Source organism: Schistocerca americana, chromosome 1 (assembly GCF_021461395.2).
Source record: "Schistocerca americana isolate TAMUIC-IGC-003095 chromosome 1, iqSchAmer2.1, whole genome shotgun sequence".
Classification (NCBI taxonomy): domain Eukaryota; kingdom Metazoa; phylum Arthropoda; class Insecta; order Orthoptera; family Acrididae; genus Schistocerca; species Schistocerca americana.
In genome coordinates, this window is record NC_060119.1 from 859389784 (window position 1) to 859401572 (window position 11789).

Consider the following 11789-nt stretch of genomic DNA (forward strand, 5'->3'; position numbering starts at 1 on the left):
TCTGTTACTTTCTCTCTAATGGGATTTATTATAAGACTAGTGTAGATTGTGAGAAGTAGGCTACCAGTTCTGCTTATTGAATGTCAAATGGAAGGTCATTCACTTATTTAAGGAAAAGGAGTCTACCCAAAACTGAACACAAAATTAAAGTTTGTCATTTCTCCCCAACTTCTAAAATTTTTTACCTTGCCAACATTGTCTGAATTGTTTGAAAGATTCCTGTTCGCCATCGACTGTATGTTCATCAAAAACCCATTACTGTAATTTCTACCTTCTAGTCATTTTCAAGTTGTAAGCAGGTGCTCTAAGACAGCAGTGGTTATCAGTAAAAGGAATAAAAATGACGAGAGCCTCTAGTGCTCGTGTCATCATTGGTTACACACACCATAGTTACGTAATAGAAAGGATAGAAACACGTGTAATAACACCTGTGCTTACTGCACATGTCCTATATGTCTCATAAATATGGTATTGCGAATTGTGATCAAAAAGTAGCGAGAAATTCTGCTTTTCTTGAAATACCTTTATTTATTAATCAATTTCAGTTCTATCCCCTTCAGAGTAATTACTCTAAGATACAACACTTTTTTTAGAATTTTTAAAATTCTGCTAATTTCACTGAATGATGATAGTGCTACTGCCAGCTGATTACAGGTTTACAGAATGTTATATTTAATATATTTTCTTGATTTTTCAATTGAACAATTTTAATCCTATATTTCCCTCTATATTTAGAAAGTGACTGTTCAGCTTGTGAATTATCAGTCCCAATGTTGTCACTTAATTTAATTGTTATGGTATCTTGAACACTGACAGGCTGTTCTGTCTCCCATTTGAGAATATCCCATACACTGTACTTTCCATCTAATTACCTACATTATTAATTTCTAACTGGATATAAATACTTGTTGACATTTTAATGACTTCCATTAACTTATTATAGTATTTTTTGTAGTATGCAAATAAAGTCGGATCTTAACTTGCTCTGATCCTTAAATAGATTTTCCTCTTCCTCTTACACGATATTTTAATTCCTTCAGTTGTTCAGGACTTTCTAAGGATTTTCTGGATAACTTCTTAGGAAAGAAACTATCCGTTATTGACACAAAGCTACTATGGAATATATCGAATTTCACTCTAACATCTCTTTATACGTCATCCCACACCACGTCTTTTAACTTGCCCTTAAAACATGTTTTCATTAATGAGCCTCACTGCTTTACATGAACCAGCCTCAGTGGTGTAAAGTGCTACATTGTTTATTTCCATTGTCTGTGTTTGATGATCAGACAGCCCATTAATGATTGTGTACACATTAATTGTTTCAGACTGAGCAATGCCTATAAAATATTATTAATCAGAGTCCTTCTATCTTGCTGCACTCGTGTTGGAAAACAGACTTCTGAAATTAGATTGAAACACCCAAATAATGATTCCAGTTCATTTCTTCATATCTTTTAAGAAATCTACATTGAAATCACAACGAACTGCTGACTGTTCCTTCTTGTCTCCATCGAGATTTCTCGTAAATAGCTGAACGTTTACTAGAGATTATCTGTAGACTTCTACAATTACGAGAAAAGTATTCTGTAGTTACAACTCACAAGCACATGATTCTAGTTTCTAATCAGTACAAACACCATTTGTTTAATTGTTTCTGACTTTGTGTCCAACTTTTACATACGTTGCAACTCCTCCTTTTCAACCTGATAATGTTTTGTTGAAACAAATTAATTTTACTTTTCTAGAAAATGTTACATTTATTAGGGTCCTGTTCCATTCTAATTTCTTTTCAGACTGTGTCTATAACCTGGCTCTAAACTACAAAATGTACCCTTGTGACTTCAGTAATCATAGGGACTTTGTCTTGTGTGCTTGTGCCACCCGCCACCTGTCCCCCGCCTCCAACACTTCCTCCAAAATGTTCAGCTAATTCCTATTCAGGTGCATGCCATGATTTGTGTATCCCCATGTCCCAGTTGCAGCAATAAATACGACACAGGTATGAGACTTTGTTTCAGTCAAAACCGAGTGCTTGTCATGGCGCTGTAAAATCTCCACAAACCTCATACATGGATGTGCTGTTGCTACTCTTTTTTGCACCAGTTCACCTTTAATATTGCACTCTAAGCTCTAGCCAGGCGCCGGCCGGTGTGACCGTGCGGTTCTAGGCGCTTCAGTCTGGAACCGCGTGACCGCTACGGTCACAGGTTCGAACCCTTTCTCGGGCATGGATGTGTGTGATGTCCTTAGGTTAGTTAGGTTTACGTAGTTCTAAGTTCTAGGGGACTGATGACCACAGATAATAAGTCCCATAGTGCTCAGAGCCGTTTGAACTATTTTTTTTCTAGCCAGGCTGTTTCCTGCTCCTCCTACTGTTACGTACCTGATCTTACTCATAAAAATCTCTGCGCAAAACCTCTATGCTTTCTGTCACCTGGTACTCTGCGCCAAGTATTTTTGTGTATCGTTTGGACTTCGCCCCTTCAGTGACTGCTACGTAGCAGCAGGACTCTTTTCTTTCTGCTTGACTATTCTACCGACCTAGCCTTAACGTCATTCCTAGGAGTCTGCTGTACTGTTCTTTGCTTAGAATATGGATAGACTCTTCTTCTATACCAAGTAACAAGTCAAACTGATTGCTAACCGGAATCTGAAATGTGGTTTCTGAGGTTTTTCTCCTTCTGTTTATTACTTACCACCTTTTCCCAGATCCCGTTGACTCGTTCCCCCTTCAAATACACCTAATTCAAAACACGCCATTTCTAATTCTCTACGAAGGACGTCAATCTTTCTTTCCTATTCCAGACTTCTCTTCTCTCGAATAATAATCTATAACTCCATGGGAGAACCTCGTCTGACACTTTACTGGCTTACCCATATCAATCACCCCGATTAAACATCAATCCACAGTCCTGACTTGTTTCTCCCATACTAACAATTATACGGCAATATCCAAATTTGTCACACATGAACTAGAAAGCAGTAACACACACACAAAGAGTAACAAAGTAACAATAGTGAGAAATCTTTCAGTGAGCAGTGTGGTTAACTTCTAGGCGGGAGACGGACGTAAAAACACAAAAATGTAAACACCAAACCGATTCATGAAAAGTTCTTAATTCACTTGCCGTGTCAAATTCGGATAAAATTCCAAGTTTTCGATGATACTCTCTACCATCGTCGTCGTCGTCAAGGACTAAAGCTGGCTGCCTGCCGTCCTGAGGGTATAAAAGAGTTATCCTTGGCGTTAGCTGGCAAAGTTCCCTCTTTTATACCCTCAGGACGGCAGGCAATTGGCTAGATTAAGCCAAGACGCCGGATACCGAAGTCGCACATTCTACGTCCACAGATTTTGCTTGCGGTCTCTACACAGTATAGCGTTCCTTGCAGCGCCATCCGCCACATCAGGCGGTGAACTGTGGGAAGTATTCCTCTGCATTCAGAAGAAACAGATATTCTTCCCATGACATTGGATCAACGCTGTTGAGGAAACAAAGACGCGACGCCATTCAAACAAGCCAACACACAGCTCAGCTTCCGTCCTGCCGTGCATAACTAGCTAGACGAATAGCGTCCTCAGCAGGCAGGGAATCGGACCAGTCTTTCAGCCACCCAGACAAATTAAGGAAATTTTCAGCTGAGTTAAAGACAATATCGGCCTGAAACTACTGTGAATTAATAACAAAAAAATGGTTCAAATGGGTCTGAGCACTATGGGACTTAACTTCTGAGGTCATCAGTCCCCTAGAACTTAGAACCACCTAAACCTAACTAACCTAAGAACACCACACACATCCATGCCCCAGGCAGGATTTGAACCTGCGACCGTAGCGGTCGCGCAGTTCCAGACTGTAGCGCCCAGAACCGCTTGGCCACTCCGGCCAGCTAACTAACAACATTATTATTATTATTATTATTATTATTATTATTTTTTTTTTTTGCTGTACCTATCGTTGCCTCGAGCATTAGCGTCGTCTTAAATGCAGGTGTTATAAATCTTTTTTTTTTCCTTTATTGATTTTCAATTCCCCCTCCCCCGAAGAGGGTGGGCTGGCAGCAGCTTAGTACGCTGCTCTACGGCCTACAGACTTTTATTTTAAAAAATGGAAAAAGAAACAAGAAAAACAGATGATAAAACGGTGACATAAAGTGTAAAATGGCGGAAAAATGCGGAAAGTTAAAACAGAAAGCAAAATGGGTTGGCAATGTTAATAAAAGACACAGGAATCAGACAAGTAACATAGTAGACAATTAAAAAACACGGCGACAGTCTGGTTTCTGTTCACAAGATATAAAAAGCACACCCAGCGACAGTATGATGGCCGTTCACAATACTTCCCAAAAGAAAACACAACACAGAACACTCACTGTAAAACACTGCATGAAAAGGGCGGCACAAAGACGACACTCCCGAGCCAAAGGCAGATGGGGGAGGGCCGGAGGAGGGGGAAAAAAACGAAAAGGGGGGGAACCAAGGAGGGAGAGGACTAATAAATGGGGGGGGGGGAGGGGCAGGGCAGACGCGAGAGGGAATGAGAGGAGGCAGAGGAGGGAAATGCAAAGGGACTCGGGGGAGAGAAGGGGGCAGAGAGAGGGGAGGTGGGGAAAAAGGAAGATTGAAGGGGGGGAGAGGGAGCCCAGGAAAAGGACAGAGGAAAGGAGGGGGAGTGAGGATCAGAGTTGATAGGAGGGATAAATGGAGGGAGAGAGGGCATCATCCGGGAGAGGGAGTTGATGGAAGCCACCTTGGGAAAGGAGATGAAGGGTGTAGAGATGGAGGGTAGGGGGGATACAACAGTGAAGATGTGGCAGGGGGCGTGGATGGGAGAGGAGAGGAGCAACCAGGGGGTGAGGCGGATCAAGGCGGCAGGTGTTATAAATCAGCAGTGCCAGCGTTAAATAAGCACAGGACTTTGTTTGAACAAACGAGAATACTTGGTCACACATTGATCTATTGGCGCTCTTGGATCAGGAAAGCAGCTGAAATTAGACTTGTAAAAACAACAATAAAGACACCGGCTATGCACGTAGCAATGCGTGGAAGCGAGCTCTTGACTAGGAAGAAACACGAAGGTGTACTTATCGCAGTTACCGCCTGATGCGATGGATGGCACTGCAAGCAAAATCTTTGGAGATAGAGGGTGCCACCTCGGTACGCGCCATCGTGACGAAATCCAGCCAATCGGGTGCCACCTTGTGGGTACAAAAGAGGGAACTTGAAAGTTCACGATACTCAGTCTTAATCCCTGACGCCGATGAAGGCAGGTATCATTGAAAGCTTGGTATTTTATCTGAATTTGATGCGGCATGTGATCTCAGTACTTTCTATTCAAGGACTCTGGCACGAAAAATTTCCTAACCACTCACAAACAACACGCAACGACCAGACTGCGGGAGGACGTTAACACAAGCACGTAAACACCCCACACAGTTCTCCACTGAGCTCAGTTTTAAATCACAGAGTACACGAAACGACTGAAAACTAAAAAACCGCAATATTTTCAACAACATTGTTAAACAGACACTATCCAGAAATTATGAAAACCATTGCAATGTATTCAAAGCACGCAGCATTCCGCTAATGCTGCTGCTGATGTCAGACCGCGTGCAGGGAATCATGTGTCCTGTTGTTCAGCTTCTTTTTCTGCTGGAATATCATGAGCTGTGTGTATTAGCTTTCGTTAATTGCACCCGTTTTTGCTGGTACAATCCAACATCTTCAGGACCCTCTACGTCACAAGGTGACCTCGTATTCAGCAGAAATCGTCACCATATTAAAAAAACAAAAGACCAGAAACCGTCGGCGACCGCGTAAGTTGTCGTATGTGGTGCGCTTGGTTGTAGCTGTGTGTGAGTTGAGTTGATAGTTGATGGGCCGCAACAAGACGCACCACGCGCGATATGTTACGCAGAAGATGATGGTTTTTCGTCTTTTTACTAGAAACATGGTGATGATTCCCGTTGAAAAAGTAGTAACATTCTTCCGTAGATTGGCCTGAAGATGGTGATTCTGTCAGCGATACCAATTGCAAGTAAACAAAATTAAAATACACAGCTGATGGTGTTATTATTGCTACACGAAAAGATAATAGCTGCTGTCCATTCTCCATGTCCGAAAATACCATAAGCTTGTCTTTGCTAATCGCAGAACTTACACATCTGTTGCCTTTCTAAAAAGCAAACTTTTCAAGGTACCACTAATATATTCCACTGAAAGAGTCAACCTTAAGAAGGTCCTCTTCTAGTAGAACGACCAAGCGAATAACGAAAATAACGAGCATAGCATGATAAATCTTTTTTATTCCTAAGTATGGCTCTGTGTGAGAAGTCACTGGACTTGCAATTTACATTCCTGCTTCCATTGTCGGTGCTCCCGCGTCGTTTTTTTTTTGCAAATAAAAGGAATGTACTGAAGTACTCGAAAACGTTTCAAGTGCGATTCGTTCAGTAAGATAAATTACTATGATTGCGGAGGTGATATCTCTGTATCTACATCTGATAACGTCTCAGTGTTGCGCCTGATGATCGTCATACTTAAGGCACATGCCGGTGAACCCACGCACAAAAAAAGCGCTCCGTCTTCAGGCCACAAGTGGCCCATCGGGGCCATCCGACCGCCGTATCATCCTCAGATGAGGATGCGGACAGGAGGGGCATGTGGTCAGCACACCGCTCTCCCGGTCCTTATGATGGTTTTCTTTGACCGGAGCCGCTACTATTCGGTCGAGTAGCTCCTCAATTGGCATCACGAGGCTGAGTGCACCCCGAAAAATGGCAACAGCTCATGGCGGCCAGGATGGTCACCCATCCAAGTGCCGGCCACGCCCGACAGCGCTTAACTTCGGAGATCTGACGGGAACCGGTGTACCCACTGCGGCAAGGCCGTTGCCGAACCCACGCACAGGTAGTATGAAATCTGGTACGCATGTTCTGTGTGCCACTGTCGTGAATCTTAGGTTTCTGAGTAATGAGTATGGTACCAGAGACGAAAGAGACGTACTAGTATAACACTACATGCTGCTGCATTTTATGCCTTCTCTGTGTGCTGCGACGTTTTCTATCGGTTTCCTGCTAAGTACCTCTCCCTAAACAGCACCCTATACCAGCAAACCAGTTGCGACTATAATTGGGCGATGCGTAGTTTTGTTTAGAAGGAATATCTCGATGACGTCACAAGAGTCGAACCGCACACGTCTGTTACGGTCCCCAGCTGCGAACGCGCTGTACATAATAGTTTGCGGCTGTGATCGTGCAGTCAAACAGTCTATGCATTGGCTAGAAATGCGAATTAATACAAACACAGAAATATAAAATAAAATATAAACGAGTAATTTAATAAAATAATAAAAGGGTCCTAGCCTAACGTCTGTAATTAATATAGACGGCAGAAAATTATGTTGAATAATGTTTACTGGCGAAAGTATATCTCAACTAAACAGAAAGTGGACCTACGATATCCAGTTAAAATACAAACAGGAAATAACGTTATCAAATAAATTTGCAATGAAAGCGTTACGAGAATCGTGGAAGAATCCTCAAGCAGAACAGTCATCTGAAACACACATATTTCGTGATCACGATACGAAATATTTATCAGCTCAAAAGAATTTAGAATTCAACACGATGATTAGAAACTAATAGATACAAGATAACGAGTAGAAATTCATATTCTGTCTATTCTCAATTAGATAATGCAATCGAAACACGTTAGAGCACGTAGCGGCCGCTCAGCGTCCAGGATCAATCACTCACATGACCGAGTGATGCAGTATATCACAGGCAGGTCTGCTTTCTTCCTGAGCTTACATGTCACAGTCCAGAATCGCTTCCTTCAATGCACCACCCGTAAAAACGTCTGTCTCTACTTGACTCCAGTGGTGTTCCACCACTGTTTGTTTTTCTATTGGCTGAAGGCCATCCCCACCAAAAATACATCGCTCTTATATTTTGACAGACATGCTTTGACTCCACTTGACAACTTCATGCACTAAAAAAATATATTACATCAGTATTTCAGTAAAGAAATGATAAAAATTCGGTTACACTCAGACCATACACGAGAATTACAAATCTAGATTTGTTCATAAATAAATGAGTCAGCATTCTTGCACAAGTGCAATGACGTTAAACGGCAACAGAATGTTGTTAAATAGTGTGTAAACAATCATTATGTCTGTTTAATAGAAGCTTCTTTTTCACTCCTTACGGTAGTGGTGTCAGCTAATACATGTATCTGATTACCTCTTAAATTACCATGAGTTTGTGTTAGGTATTGCAATTAGCAGTTAAATAAGTATCTGGCAAAAATATCAACACAGTCATTAAACAAACACGCAAGTGTGACAAGATACGAGATAGTCCAACTCCATTTATTTGCTTTGTTACTGTGGAGAATTAGATTTACATCATTTGAGTAATCAAAATGATGTAAAAGACATCATAAACCAATAAATAAGACAGATGCGTAGCTTTCAGGGATGGTAACTGTAATCCAGTGCTATCATCTGAGATATCGTTTATTGAAATCACATACAAGTTGTAAATTGAGAGGTTCAGTGTGAAAAATTAAGTCACTGTAGAACATTAACTTCTGTACTTTTAAAGATGTTGAAAGAATTTTTATGTCATTGGATGCAGCATTTAGCTGAGATCGCCAATATATTCAGATTTGCTTTATTATGCAACTGTGATTTATTTTTGAATTTCCAAGAGATTCAACTTAGCCATCTTTCAGATTGCCTCAAAGTCCGCCATTGTTGTTGTATTCCGCATTCTACTAAGCGAGTTACAACTGCCCAGCTCCTGGGATTTTCCCCATTTTCAGTCACATTGTTCGTCTTCGTACCTAGCTGGCTGGTACTGCTCCCCTAGCTGGGCCAGCTGCGATGTGCCCTTGGTCCTGGGACCATATACCCTGAAGAGTTAAAGAAACTAGTACACCCGCCCAATATCGCGAAGGGCCCCTGCGAGCACGCACAAGAGCCGCAACACGACGTGGCATGGATTCGACTAATGTCTGAAGTAGTGCTGGAGAGAACTGGCACCATGAGTCCTGCAAGGCTGTCCATGAATCTGTTAGCGTACGAGGGGGTGGAAATCTCTTCTGAACAGCACGTTGCAAGGCATCCCCTATATGCTCAATAATATTCATATCTGGGGACTTCGGAGGCCAGTGGAAGTCTTTAAACTCAGAAGAGTGTTCCTGGAGCAACTCTGTAGCAATTCTGAACTTGTGGGGTGTCGCATTGTCCTGCTGGAATTGCCCTACTCCGTCGGAATGCACAATGGACATGAATGGATGCAGGTGATCGGACAGGATCCTTACGTACGTGTCACCTGTCATAGTCGTATCTAGATCTATCAGGGGTCCCGTATCACTCTAACCGCACAAGCTCCACACCCTTACAAAGCCTCATCAGCTTGAACAGTCCCCTGATGACATGCAGAGTCCATTAATTCATGAGGTTGTCTCCGTACCCGTATACATCCATCAGCGTGATACAATTTGAAACGAGACTCGTCCGACCAGGCTACATGTTTCCCGTCATCAACAGTCCAGCGTCGGTGTTGACGGACCCAGGCGTGTCGTGCAGTCATAAAGGGTACACGAGTGAGCCTTCGGCTCCGAAAGCCCATATTGTTGATGTTTCATTAAATGGTTCGCACGCTGACACTTGTTGATGGCCCAGCATTCAAATCTGCACCAATTTTCGAAAGGGTTGCACTTCTGTCGCGTTGAAAGATTCTCTTCAGTCGTCGTTGGTCCCGTTCTTACAGGATATTTTTCCGGCCACAGCGATGTCGGAAACTGATGTTTTACCAGATTTCTGATATTCACAGTACACTTGTGAAATGTGTCGTACAGCAAAATCCCCAATTCATCACTACCTCGGAGATACTGGGACCCATCGCTCGTGCTCCGACTGTAGCACCATGTTCAAATTCACATAAATCCTGATTACATACCATTATAGCATCAGTAACCGACATAACAACTGCGACAGACGCTTGTTGTCTTATACAGGCGTTGGTGACCTCAGAGCCGCATCCTGCCTGTTTACATATCTTTGTATATGAATACGCCTATACCAGTTTCTTCGGCGCTTCACTGTAATTTGCCTTTGTCTTATACAGTGACACTGAAAAATTATGTGTCAGATATCATATATGGAAGATAATGATCAAGAAGGGAGATAACATAATGCAGGGAATTTCGGTAGAAGAAATCGAAAAGCTCGTTTCAAAGTAATTACGGGCCACCCAATCTGTTTTGATAGAAGCGGCACTCAAATTATCACCGAACGCCAGCCACAACGGGACCATGGAATGGTTCCATTCAAAAGCAATCATCACACGGATTAAGACATTTATTCTACGGAGAGACGAGATGAGTAACTCCTGTTTCGTAGAGCTCGGTCGGCCGCAGACGGATCTACAACCGCGCCCATTCTTGCACTTGCTCATTCGACCGAAACCGACGTCCACGGATGTTTTTCTTCAGGTTCTCAAAGATGTGAAAATCACACAATGAAAGATCCTGACTGCACGGAAGATGTTGCAGTGTTCCCCAACCAAACCGCTGATTGTCAGTGTGGGGACTGGAGTTATCGTGCAACAGGATGATTCCGCCCGACAGGGACCCAGAGCGTTTAGATTTGGTGGCGTGTCACTGATTCTGCAAAACTTCTTCGAAGCGCTGCGCACGGATTGTCGTTCCATGCTCTAGGAACTCGACGAGCAGAGGGCCCCTGCAGTCGAAGAAGAAGGACTCACAACGTTACCGGAACTTGTGTGAAAACTTTGGGTTTCTTCGGGGAGAGAGATGTGCGATGTTTTTACTGTTGGCTTTGTGTTTATCCTCGGTCTGTCGTAATGCTGTCGGACAGAATCATCCTGAAGCGCTGTAATGTGCACCTCCACGCTGTCAGTTCGACGAAGGCTAAGTTTCAGCGATTTGTTTGATGATTGACATGCGTGGACATCGGTTTCAGTCGGATGAGGAAGTGCAGGAGTAGGTATGGTTGTTGCTGACTGGGATCTACGAAATAGGAATTGATCGTTTCATCTCCCAGTGAGGTAATCGTCTTAATGCGTGTATTACTTTCGAGTGGAACCATTCAAAGGTCCCGTGTTTTTGCAGGTGTTCGAGTTTCATTTGACTGTCCCTCGCAGATTACAATCAGCGAAGGGAAGATTGTAATCGTTATGAAGAGGATTGTCGGCCGCACAATGCTCGATCAACTCAAGGTAGGTCGCTGGATCAGGAAAGGAATGACAAACGTATATCTGCCAAACTTTCACAGTTAAACGGAATGAAATTTCGGGTAAGACCCCGTCCGAAACAGTAGCTGCAGTTAACGAAGCGCCTGCCATTTATTTTATTCACTGGCCGTAAGGCCTCGCCCATTTTCCATAGGAATGGACAAGAGCTGCTCCTTCATCAGGATTGGAGCAGGTAAACGGGGACAGAGGTTTGCCCGTTATCAGGAGCTCCAATGTTACGTTCGTTGAGGCGCCCCTTAGGAAAATGGCGTGGCGCATTCGCCAGTCACTTGTGTTCTGAGGCCATCCTCAGGCTGCACGTACGGCTAGCGAAAGTGGTGAAGACAGCTGGCCCCACTCGCAGGGTGCAGGGTGAACATACAATCTGCAATATCGTATCCATAATTGATGGTGAAACTTCGGTTTGTAGCCGAGTGGATCGAGAGCCTTTGTCGATTCTATATGACCGTGGCTGCAGACCTTAGTCATGGGTAGAGAACAGCGGGAATACCCTTGACAGGTCA

At 43.2% G+C, this 11789-nt stretch overlaps 1 pseudogene; it reads right to left on the bottom strand.

Annotated features, from left to right (window-relative positions):
• Positions 1–6775: 6775 nt before the first annotated feature.
• Positions 6776–6893, bottom strand: LOC124553396 (annotated as a pseudogene).
• Positions 6894–11789: the final 4896 nt, after the last annotated feature.